General features: G+C 37.3%; 1 protein-coding gene across 8 annotated transcripts in view; it reads right to left on the bottom strand.

Moving 5' to 3' along the window:
• Nucleotides 1–13,506, bottom strand: part of raph1b (Ras association (RalGDS/AF-6) and pleckstrin homology domains 1b) — a 62,468-nt gene that overhangs the window by 46,890 nt on the left and 2,072 nt on the right. For 5 of the 8 annotated variants that reach the window (XM_084396702.1, XM_084396709.1, XM_084396710.1 and 2 more), the window contains exon 2: nt 1,793–1,852. The gene's annotated coding sequence lies outside the window, so the exon portion shown is untranslated. Of the gene's footprint in view, nt 1–1,792; nt 1,853–6,068; nt 6,087–6,607; nt 6,756–13,506 lie in introns of those variants that run through there. The other 3 variants (XM_084396705.1, XM_084396707.1, XM_084396706.1) reach the window with 3 other exon arrangements.

Raw genomic sequence — 13,506 nt, 5'->3', positions numbered from 1 at the left:
TCTCTAAAAAGAACATGCAGTACAGCTTTGGTTTGCAAATTTGCATCTGAACAAACCATAAGACTTCTGGAACAAGGTCCTTTGGACAGACGAGACCAAATTGGAGATGTTTGGCCATAATGCACAGCACCACATTTGGCGAAAACCAAACAGCATATCAACACAAACACCTTATACCAACTGTCAAGCACTGTGGTGGAGGAGGTTGATGATTTGGGCTTGTTTTGCAGCCACAGGACCTGGGCATCTTGCAGTCATCGAGTCGACCATGAACTCCTCTGTATACCAAAGTATTCTATAGTCAAATGTGAAGCCATTTTGTCCGACAGCTAAAGCTTTGCCCGAAATTGGGCCATGCAACAGGACAATGATCCTAAGCACACCAGTGATTCTAAACCAGAATGGCTGAAAAAGAAAAGAGTCAAGGTGTTGCAATAACCCAGTAAACGGTATGCAACTTTAAGGGAGCTGTGCATAAACAGATGCCCACAAACCTCAATGAACTGAAGCAACTGATGTAAAGGAGAAGCGGGCAAAAATTCCTCCAGAACGATGTGAGAGAATGATCAAGATGCTAAAGGTGGTTGTACAAGCTATTTAATCATAAGGTGTACTTAGTTTGTCACACATGGCACATGTCAACCATTTGAAGCCTTGGCTGGAGCCTCCAGACAGCTCTATGTTTAATATGGTGAACAAACTGGAATGTTAGTGTTTGTGTGTATGTTTGCATTTACTGTAAATATTCATTTTTCCTGGTTGCTGAAATTATACCATGCTAAATTCAAAAATAGAAAATATCTTAATATCCTGATATCTTAAAGAAAAAAATGTTTCATTAAAAGAATGAAAATCTTGTGAAGAAACCTATTTTGGCATACAGCCATGTGTAAAAGAAAGGGCACCCTTTTGAATACTTTTAAGTATCAGGACATAATAAAAATAATCATCTAGTCTTCAGCAGGTCTTAAAATTGGGTAAATACAACCTCAGATTAACAACAACACATGACATATTACACCACAATAGCTTTCTTCACAAGATTTTCATTATTTTCATTAAAAGAAAATTCTTTAAGATATCCGGATATTAACATATTTTCTATTTTTTTTTTTTTCTATGATCTAACCAGGAAAAATAAATATTTACAGTAAATGCAAACACACACAAAAACACTCCAAACTAATTTCCAGAAACATTCCAGTTTGTTCACCATATTTAACACAGAGCTGTCTGGAGCCTCCAAGCCAAGGCTTCAAATGGTTGCACTCATTCCAGGCATTATTCTCAAAAATCCAGCTGTGATTTTAAAATGCTAAACCTTCACTAAATTCTGTCTCCTAAACCTCAATCATTCTTTCCAACCTCGCTTCTGTCTGCACTTTCAATGGTTCCTCTGAAAACACATGTACTGTACACAATGGATTTCTTTGTCCAGGCATTTTTCCTGTTAGCTTGGGGATAAAAAGATGGCAGAAAAAAAACAGACATCCAGCTTCCTGCAGACGTTATTTGTCATGCAAATGTTTAACGAGACATTTCAGTCACCTCAGAACACTTTCACCATAGTTACAGGCGCAATATTTGACTCTCACATTATTCGTTTTTGTGCATGTACACAGAAGACATGCTAATGAAAACTGAATTACATTTTTCACCTTTCCTTCAGCACAGACAAAAATTGTATATCACAGATCACACACCAGCAATTCCAAACAATGTCCACAAAAGGGGTCCAGATATTGACAGTAATTTTGGATCATCATCATCTGGATGTAGAAGTATGGCCTACCTTTGGTACAGTGTTGCACTCTTTCAGTCTGCTCAAACTGCCCAATAGGTTAACTTATGCCTGTAGAAAGAGAGAGGGAATATAAGCTTGTGTATACACAAAATATGATTGTTTTTCTTTTCTCACAAAATCTGGGACTTTGATGTGACCTGGTTTTAATTAATATGTTAATATCATAATTGACAGTCCCAATTGTAAGGTAAACTGTGTACCAAAAGCTTTTAACCCAGATATTGTGTACACATAAAAAGAAACTGAATTTAAATAGGACTAAAAACCCTCAAACCCAGAGCGGGGGATAAGGACAAAGAGGGTTACTTTAATTAAAACCACACCGGCATTTTGAACAAACAAATCTTTTCCCAGACAACAATGACTCATAACCTTTACAATCCCTTTCAAATCGAATTACAAAAAGTGTGATGACTTAGTTGTGCTCATTCGTCTTGATCAAGAAAGTCATAACACACACCCTCTTATTTGCCCTCAAAACCTTGACATACACACTCCCAAACATCTCAGCTAAAGTGAAGAGTATGAAAAGGAGTGTGCGTCCCGAATCCCGAACAAAGAAGACCACAGCTGCACACTGAGGCACAACTGTGCCGACCGTCTGTCCACATGGCAGCATGAGACGCTGCGTGAGTGCCGCATGACAAAGCAGTGGCTCACCGACCTGCAAACCATGTGGTGTCCTTGCAAAATACTCCCTCATTAGATCTTTCTTGAGACACTTGGGGTGTGACTCATGTGTGTTAGACATACTGAACAACACAGTGTCTCCACATTCCACCAACAGTGCTGAAAAAACAGCTCCCTGATTAAATATTGTCTTTAAAAAGTTGTTAAAAATGAAGGAAGGTGTAGGAGTATTTGAATAGTGAGTCATTATAAAAATCCTCTTATCACATGTGATATTGGTTACCATGGTAACACAGTCCGTAAGAAGCGTTCTCAGTGTCTACACTGGGAAAGATACCATTTTCTCTCTAAATAAAACAAAAGCAACTTGTTCATGATGCGAAGGGCTCATTAGGTGTGCTGACACACTGTCACAAAATTGATTTAGCTGTAAGTTCACCTATATTTTGAAATTCAAAATAGGATAGGTTTCTGTTACAAAGTAGTGATACACCAAAATTATTATTATTTAATTTTTTTGGAGAACTTTAAAAAAAAAACAATTTTAGCTGAAAACTTAAACCAAAAATCTAATTAATTTAGGGTAACTGAACTCTTTTTGCTATTCAGTGTGTTGTGTTCTCAGGTGTTAAATGAAACCAGTCGAAGTAAAAGTTCTTCACAATGAGTAACTTCTCAACATCTGAAAACTCAAACATTATTTTTGTTCATGGTGAAGTGTGTCAACACTGCTGACAAATTTACCTGTTGTAGCTTATCCACGTTGTATGAACAAAACAGACACAGACACAGTCAAAACTGACACCGTGTTTGTTTGGATATATGAGTTTGAGAGAGTGTTTATTAGATTAGAACTGGGACAAAATATATCTTAAAATTCAGCATTAAATGAAAATTCACCCAATATATTTTCAAAATGCATGTTCTAGATCTTATTTGTGAACAATTCATCTATTCATTTAAAAAAAAATTGACCTCGTAATGTTTAATCAAAATGTTTTGCCTCTGCAAGCTCTTGTTCATCTGCCCCCACTTTTGAGAGAAATGCCCCATCTCAAAATCCAATCAACAACCAATGAATAGAAGCAAGTTCTCATCCTACATTTTTTCCTTTTCAATAATCTGTTACACTCAGGTGCAACAACTAATCCATCTGTGTGCCGTGTTTGGAAACCATCAGCCAGTCACGTTGCTTTCGGTCTTGTGGACTACAATGGCTGCCGTGTGCACCTGTCCGTTAAGTCCATGAGAAGTAGGTTGTCCCATTTTAGGTGTCAAAAGTGTGCTCACGGTCGATATGCGCCCTCGATGCGCACTTTTGCAGAGCCCGCAATGAAGCGAGCTCCACAGCAGAAAGTGGCATTACGTCACGAAAGTGCGGACTCATAGGAAGACTGCGAGTGCTCAGGGTGCCATTTGGGACAGGGCCCAAGTCTTGTTAAACTTCACAAACTTAAGTGAACGAGCGGTGGTGGGTGCATGTGCATCAATCAGACGGAGCTACTTAAAATTCTACTTGAAACACAAGTAATCATATTTATGAGAGCAGTGACAGTAAATGCACTATTGTTGGAATAGCCCATTAATGTAATATAATTAGCCTATGTTCAGATGAGTGAATGTGTGTTCTTTATAGTCAACATTTTGTAATTCTGTTTATTATCTTTTTTAATTTAGTCATTTTAAATTCTGCTTTAAAATAGTAATCAATCAGTATTTCTAGGTTTAGCATGTATTGTTTGTATTTTAACCCTTTTTTGCTCATAATGTACTACATACATTCACTATATTTGTTTTCATAGGCTTTATATTACACATTGTTTGTAGGACAGCATTGGTCAGTATATAAAATACAGTTTCTTTTAAATAATGGAATCAATTAAAATTGATTTTTAATTAAACTTTTTTAATATATAATATTTTTGGGGTTTCTCATCCAATTAATCGATTAATAAAACAATTGACAGATTAATCGATTATCAAGATAGTTGTTAAGTTGCAGCCCAAGTAACAATTACAGAAGAAACGATATGTCGCTATTTCCGTTTCATTGCGACTTAAACACAGTGTTAAAAATAAATAAATAAAATAAAATAAAAATGAAATCATCACCCAGGCGTCAGATGGTTTGGGTTCCTGCTGGATGGGAAAACTACTTAACAAAAGAAGTTGTTTTGAAAGGCTGATTCTTTTGCTGCACCGTGCATCTGTTTTTCAGTTTATCTTGGCTTACAAAACATGCAAAACATGTATGTGCTATTGGAAGTTCAAGAAAAGGTTTAAAACAGAGACAAATTACAATCTTTTTTACACAAATTAGGTTGGTAAGTACTAGAGACCATCAGTATAATGAAGAAAGAAAAAGCACCATGAGAAAATCTAGATGAGTTTCACATGACTGTCATGCACTGTGCTCATAACACACTGATATTGCGTGACAGAAAGAGAGTTAGATGACAACCAGGTGTGTCTATCAGCATTTAATGCAAAGGGCACAAGCATAACCCAGCGGAAGACTACACAGAGACTTCCAGGGCGAACAGGAAATGAGGAGTGAGGAGGCACAGAACAGAAGCCAAAACAGTGGAGGTGATGTCAGAGGAAAACCCCATTTTGAGACTTTACCATGAACTGACTATTGTTTCTGAGTGGACAGATTGAACATAGTGTCCACACATGGAGACAGAACTGCACGACATTAAGATGAAGTTTGAAGACTGCATGTCCCAAGCTGACTGGTACAGTTAAATTATAAGCTCAAAGTAACTCAAAATGGCTTTTCTTTCTTCCCTCTCCAGGCAAGTAGACCCAGATGCACAGATTCTCACAAGTTCTCAATTAAAGATGATTAAAAGAATGTGTGTTAGCTAAAGTTAACGCAATAACATGTTAAGTTCCTCTGTCCTTATTTGTCTTTAAAGTAAAAACTGCAATTCAATGACACTTTATGGACTTCTTGTCATAGATGTTTTTACCGCTGTCTTCCAATGGTAATTTTGAATGACTCTTTTATAGGACTCAGAATAACAAGTCTCAGAGAGTTATTCGTTCATCGTTTTTGTGACCAAGTATGCGTAACATCCTTTCGTTCATCAAATAGGTTTCCTGTACAGAGCCTATTCGTCTATTATATAATAAAAGGACTAACGAGTTAATTAATCATAATGGATTTCTCATCAGAATATGGTAAGTTTGCATAAACAGACATGTTGGGGGAATTTGCCTACTGAAAATGTAAGGTGTAACATTTAAATTTAACTTTTGTTTGTTTTGCTGAATGAGATTCAAAGATCTAAGACAGGAAAATTATCCATTCTTCACATCACTAGTACAAATTGTGATTTTACTCTTAATATTTGTTGATAATAACAGAGTCCAAGGACGTGAACAGCTCTGAGTAGAACGTCACGGGTTGTCATCTCATAATTATGGCAATTACGACATGGCCTTTGCCAATGCAGCAAAACAGCAAGTAACTTGACATTCTGAAGAAGAAAGACTGAACTAGTATTTTCTTATTAAACATACTCCAATAATCTTTGCTTTATTTACAACTTTGAAAACTATATTTTTACAGTGTAATAGCAAATAAAGTAAATGGGTTAATTATGTCAAGCATATTTGAATACTTTACCATACATTTACCTAGCCTGACTACGTCAGACTTCGTACTTCCGCTCAATTTCAGTTCGCTTCTGTACTCAGTCTGAGATATCGACCTGTCTTTCAGTTTTCCTCCGGCCTCAAAACAGCCGGCCAATCAACGAACAGAGGGCGGGCTGAGAGCCGTGACGTAGACGCTGATTGTACCGTGGATGCGTAGTTTTACTTCTTCACATATTCTGCAAAAGTCGTTCACAGCCATGTTCAGTCCAGTATTTCGCTCGATGGTTTTGTTTTCGCATCATACATGTGTTTACAGTTGAAGTTCAATGCGGCTGAGTCGGCGCATAACACACTTCTTAACCAAACGTTATGGGATTGGCTTACGGGTAACCAATGATTTTAAACTTCAGACAAGCGCCCCCCCGCGAGAAAGAAAACTTTTTTCTATTACGCCCTTCCAGACTCTGTCTACGAAGCAAAGCGAAGTAGCAGAGTTTGGTATTACCAGGCTAACATTTACCATACCAAAAACAAAGTTGAAAAACTGAAGTGAAGCAAAAAACCGACCTCAACGCTGACAGTTTGTCAGATCCCGTCAGCAGACCTCAAAAGAAAATGGAGAGAAACGAGTACTAATCCCACATAATGGCTTTTTGAGAGCTAGCCTAAATGTTAAAGAGTGGACATCTCTCTCTTTCTGATGTTCTCCAGGGATGTCCTAATGCTAGGTTATTGATTTACTAGCCTCAACTAGATCACACACACACACACACACACACACACAACATGAATCAGCAGAAAGGTTTGAAACAGAGAAAACAATCTTATAAAAGATTTATAGATAAGAGCACATATATTTCATGAGTATAAATGAGAACATTTTTACTATGAGAGCTTTCAGGATTAGGCCTAATGCTTAAAAAAATACTTTAATAACAATACTTTAAATATTTAACAACAGAAGACCTCAGACGGTCATGTTAAACATTGTAAACCATCTGGTTTATTTGGACAATCAATACAAAGGATCAAAGTCAACATGAAAGAGCAAAAAATATATTAGTATTGACTGTATGGCACTGATGCTGACAGAAATATCTTAGATAGAATAGGTAAGTGGATCTACAAAATCTCCCGACCGTCCTTTAATAGGACACCACTGATCTGATATAACAGCGATATTTATAACACTGGAAACCAAAGGATGAGGATCTGTTAAAGCTCTGGAGCAGGCCCACTCTCTTAACGCATGTTATATAAATATGTGGCCTCTTTTAGGTTTGCACTGTGATCTGGATTTAATTCATTGTTTATAAATTATTAATATCATGTCATAAAGACACACTGTTAACTGTTAAAGGAGAACTCCGGTCAATTTTAACATTGAGCTCATTTTTTTGTCAATTTGGAGTGCTGTCAGTACAGAGAACAACGACAAAAATCGGTGTTGCCTACACCATGTTATCCTCTTTTTAAAATTTGCACCCTGTTGACTTCAATGGGGCAAGTTTTAAACCTGCTTTTAGCCTCTTAACATCCTTGATGTGTCATTACAAGTGCACAGGTCATGTGAGTGATTCCTTCGGGGTGAACGCGGGTTAATCTGACTGCAGTAGATGTGAAAGATATGAATAAAAGTGATGTTAATTCAGCCAGCGCACATACCTGTATTTACTTCCTGTTTTCGGTCGAAGTTCACAGTAGTCGATTGTCGAGTTCTCCACTGTTGCTTAGTTACCTATGATCACACGCGTGAACTCGACAATCAACTACTGTGGACTTCGACCGAAAACAGGAAGTAAATACAGGTATGTGCGCTGGTTGAATTAACATCACTTTTATTCATATCTTTCACATCTACTGCACACACTGGCTGGGCACTTGTAATGACACATCAAGGATGTTAAGAGGCTAAAAGCAGGTTTAAAACTTGCCCCATTTAAGTCAACAGGGTGCAAATTTTAAAAAGAGGATAACACGCTGTAGGCAACACTGATTTTTGACGTTGTTCTCTGTACTGACAGCACTCCAAATTTACAAAAATATGAGCTCAATGTTAAAATTGACCGGAGTTCTCCTTTAAGGATTCTCTACAGCCACAAACAGATCCTCTATGCTGTAAAAAGTACACACTGTGTGGGAATTTCAACAGATGGAATATTCCCACAGTGATGGGGGGTTTGACGAAACCCAATTCCAGCTCCTCCAAAGCTACAAATTCTTCCATACAATGACCACTCGCCATACAGTTTTATGAATCTGTCAGAAAAGACAGCTTGCCATAATTTTTCTTAAGTCTTTCCAGATTTTGATACTCGCTGCTATCAGTCCACTACTCTTTGGACTGCTCTGCGCAGAACTGGGAGGAAAACCAGCCGGAAATTTGTGTGAGCCAAAGCTACAATGCAGAGTAAGAGTAAACCAAGGATGGGTCACATCTAATAACTTCCTAGTAGTCATTGACGTCTTAGAAAGGTTGTTTTATTTTAAAAATGTATTTACATTTTTAGAAGTGGTACTTTATTTGCTCTCTTTGATTCTATTAAATTTTTGTCCACAAGAAAATGTATTTTGTTCACAAGAAAGAAACATGTTTGGATGAACCCAAAATCAGCCTGACACAGGGCTTCCATAAACGGATAGTTCTCAAAAAAAAAAAAAATTCTTCCATCATCATTCTGCCATCATACTCAACCATTTCATTCATTTTTTAAACACAAAGATATTTTTTATAAAACCTGACAGATTTCTGTCCCTCCACTGAAAGCCCATTCCACAAATTTGCTGCTACAAGAAGTAATCCACAATAACTAAGAGGTTTAATCCAAGTCTTCTGAAGAGACACAATCGCTTGCTGAAGCCCCCCTAAAAAGGGCCAAGTGACGTCCCTGGCGGGCACAAAGAACTGCAGAGTGCCAAACAGTGAGGCTGACCTGGAATCAGGCCTGAGAGTTTCCTGTCTGGCACGTGGGAGTGTAATTGGGAGCAGCCACACAATAAAATGGCCATAATGGCCAAAAGATTAACAGGAGGGTGACTAGTGTGTGTGAGACACTGAGCACTGCACACTCACCATTAAGTGAATCCATGAAAGGGGCATAAACCTACTTGTGTACAAAATAAGCCTGTGACTGACAACAAACCCAATCATTGACTCATAACCTGTCTGAGTAGGACTGAGTCGTCGTGAACTTGACTACCGTCCCAGTGCAGATCCTGCTGAATAAATGCAGGTAACTGCAACAATCAATGTAACTGTTTATCAAAATGTAATAATTACATATTTCAAATTAGAGATGAAAAGGTTCATTCAAAAATGAAATAGTTCACCCAAAAAATGAAAATTCTGTCATCCTTTACTCACACCAATTCCGCTTCAACCCCATAAGGCAGGGGTGTATAAAAACGGTCCTGGAAGGCCACTGTCCTTTAGCTCGAACTTGCCTCAACACACCTGACTGTAAGTTTCTAATGCAACACCTTGATTAGGAGTTGTTCAGGAGTGTTTAATTGGGGTTGGAGCTAAACTCCCCAGGACAGTGGCCCTCCAGGAGAAGGATTGCTATTAGACGGAAGGTGAACGGAAGTCTTATGGGTTTGGGACAACATGAAGATGATTTTTGGGTGAACCATCCCTTTAACTGCAAATCACAGACTCTTTCAATTGTAAAGCAGGATTTCTGGTCCAACAGCTGCCGTATTGAGCTTTACGATTTCTCCCATTCATAAACACGACATCAGCAGGACTATCTTCCTGACAAGAACAAAGTAAATAACAAAAGTCAACAAATAAACAAAACAAAAGGAATATACAAGGAATATAAGATTATAAAAAAAATATATATATAAAAAAAATAAGATACCCTCAGGTGATACTTCTATTTAAATACATCAGTAAAACTGGTGTCTATTTACATTTAAAACTGTGCAGTCCAGTAAAATATATTTCCCCCCTCAAATGAATCTTGCTCTCTAAAATGTACTCTAATATATGTACTAAAACCCCCACTAACAGTTTGTTTTGACAAGCTTTGACAAGGCCAGACCCTCCCAAAAATTCACAATCTGTCATCCATCCTCTAATCTGAACCTCTCTTGATAGAGCCTGTTTTCTTAACACATGCTATATCTAGCCCTGCCCCCCGCCCCCCGCCCCATCAATTGTGAATCAATGGAAACCACAAATGGCAACATGTATGTAGGTTTGAACTAGGTGTAATTAGCTTAGGTCTAGACTAGAAGTAGTCTTTATATGTGAAACTAATTTTATCTGAGGAAAACCAAGAATCCAATAAGATTAGATGACCTTCATTACAGGGACACACAAGCCTAGCCAGAAAAGTCAGCAAACAACAAAGGGACCTTCAACCATCAGTGCCCACGTGTTCTGTGAGCTCAAATATTCTGAATGACCCTGGATTTTTATGTACATGGCTGTAAGACTAAGATCACTTCACCCCCTTCTCAAGCTCCACTATGTTATAGCTAGTTCCCACAGTGAGGCATGAGCTTGATAACAGTTTTAAGAGCTGTAATGCATAAAACAGTTATGAGATATAGCTTGAAAAGTGGTTTAAAAGTTAAAAATTCTAAATTCATTCAGTTGGACATTCAGGTCTCTCACAGCCACAGTCCAGTATCACTAAGACTAAGGAACTGTCCTAGAAACTTAAGCGTTTGCATAATAAGCTTACATTTATAGCTAGCTAACAAATAAAAAAAATTGTTCTTACTAATTAAAATGAGAATAGTTACTGGTAAACTGCTGGTACCGTGGGGCAGAGAGAGTTACAATGTACGGAATTATTTCTTATAAAACAAGTCATGTGCCAGTGCACTAAAAACAGCATAAACATGTCTAATTTGCAAACATCAGAAGCATCAGTAAAGTCTCAGACTTTACAACAAGATATTTCTTATATAATATTGTAAATAAGGATATCTTCGTTCTAAAGTTTTTGTTTCCTACAATCTTAATTTTCAAAGAAAAATATAAATGCACTGCTTTCAGAGGGCAACTGTATTTTCAAGAGGATAAGATTTAAACATATTTGGATGTGCAGTCAGTGGACAAATAAGCAACGATTTTGTAGTGACCGGATATGCTCTGACCCATCTCATTCCTTTCATTCATTCGCTCTCAGAGCAGGGTCATGGCCTTACAGCTGATTTCAAGACAGTTTAAGCCTTTTAAATGAATGACATCATGCCAGATGAGCCAACAAGATGCTGTGTTTGATGCATTCTTCTTTCCCCTTGCCTTGTTCTATTAATTTAATTAAGTCTTCTTTTAATTCAGTATATTTCTTCTAGTCTTCCCTCTCTTTCTCCAATGTAAGCATACTGAATGAGAAAATTCTGTTCTGAGGGAAGGGAAGAACACTCAGTGATATCTTTTCCAGCTGGATGAAGTAGAGCTGTCGTCATGGTGAGATCACTAATGTCATGAGAGGTCAAACATCATTGGGACACAGATGGAAGGGAAGAAGGAAAGTTCAGAATCTGGGAAATGAGCCACTTCATTTGTTCTTGCCAGACTAGCAAGTTTACTAATGAATTTCAAAATTGGTTGGACAAACATCTCATGACCAATTAGACAGTGTTTTCAGATTTCCAGGTTTTTCCAAGTCATTTTCATGGTTCAGTACGGTTTTTACATTTTTGTAATAATGTTCAACACTATTTTATGTGTTATGTTTGTTTTCATTCAGTATCCATTTTAAAACCTAACGGTTGATTAATCAGTTATCGGCCAGTGTGGTCAAACCTAGATATCTTTATTGGTCAAATTCAATATCAGTCAACTGTCAACTCAGTTTCACCCGACAATGTTTACTGCGCCTGGAGGGAGAAAACGACATTCTGTGATCAAATACAATCAACTTGTTTACACACTCCACAGAGCCACCCAATGCATTTAGTTATAACTGTGAGTTTTAGTTTGTGTGCTCAGGATTTATTATGGATTCACTGCATTTACGGCCAGCAAAGCAAAATTCTATTAGTATTTTTATTTTTCGAATAGTTCTTACAGAGTGAATATAATTCGAATACTCAGCTTTTCGTGCACACCCCTAATTCTCACCTCCAGCCTTTTGTTATTACAAACTGAGTAGTGCCTTAGTTGAAATTTCCCAATGTTCTCTGAGCAGCTCTCTAAAACTCTACCACATCATATGAGATGGTCCCCAGTTCTTTTGGAAAATCACTGGAATAAGATGTGTTCAGAGCAGAGGAGTCAGTATCTTTGTCAATACTTGGGGTAGAATGACAGTCAGTGTGTGGCTACACCTCAATAATGTTTGAATCATCACAAAGATTCAAACTCTGGGGGTTTTGCATTGTCGAGCTACAGTATTCACCTGTCTGTCTGTCCAAATATACATGACGATGTGTAATTGAATACTTGAAGGATTAAATATATATACACATTTGTTATTTCACCTCTGTAAGACAAAACAATAACACAGGGTCTAACTTTAAAAATCCATGTAAATGCACTTTTCAAGTCAATTTTATTCGTATGCACATGCTTTCCACAAAGCATTTCCGATGTTTCAAAGCAGATTTATTTAAAAAGCATGTTAATGTTTATAATACTTCAACTTAGTATCGCATTGTACCTCTTCACATATGCTTTAACCTTGATCATTTGTTTAAACTATGCGTTTAGGACTTATCCCATGATTTCTATGTAATGATACACCGAATCTATTAATGAGGACAAATCTTAATGTGTAGCTTATTCTGCTCTGCACATAAAAGTAATACAAAAAGCCTGAATGAATCGATTTTCTTCCCAATTTCACTGTAAAATCAGACTGAATTCTTCTCCTGAATTAAATATTTTATAAGTGTATAGTAAATGAGAGATTAACACAAACAGGTTATTTTAAAACAGACAAAGGCACATGAGGTGAATTTACATTACATTGTTTTAAATATGCAAAAGAAAATAATACGTTTTTATTTATTGAAATCTGTTTTTCTGTCTCCCTTAGTTTCTTAATCAGTTCTGTTTGGGAGTTAAAGTTGGGCAAATTACTTATGGGAAATCAGAGGCAACTGAGTGTGAAGAGTGTGGCTCTGGTAATCCTGAAAGCCAAGGGCTAAGCGCACCTGATGACTGGTGCCAAGCATTTATACCAGCAGAGCATTCGCTGGCCTCCAGGTGCTCCATTGCGGTTCCTTGCTTATGACCTATCTGGTTTCACTTTCCCTGGTGACTGTTTCACGGAGGGTTACAGTTCTCTTTGAAGGTTTGCCCCCTTTTCTGAGGGGGAGCTTTGGTAAAATAACACCAACTAACATCTGAGTCTTTTGTGTAGCCCCAGCTCTTAAAAAAATTTGCACATCTGAAATCTAACTCAAAGTATCCATTTTACACTTCTTAAGAAATCAAAATCATTAAAAACATGCAAAAGTCAAATTTAATTTTAAATAAACGTATACAGAAGCTGGAAAAT

This window comes from Rutilus rutilus (assembly GCF_951802725.1).
Source record: "Rutilus rutilus genome assembly, chromosome: 2".
NCBI lineage: Eukaryota > Metazoa > Chordata > Actinopteri > Cypriniformes > Leuciscidae > Rutilus > Rutilus rutilus.
This window is presented reverse-complemented; position numbering and strand designations above follow the sequence as displayed.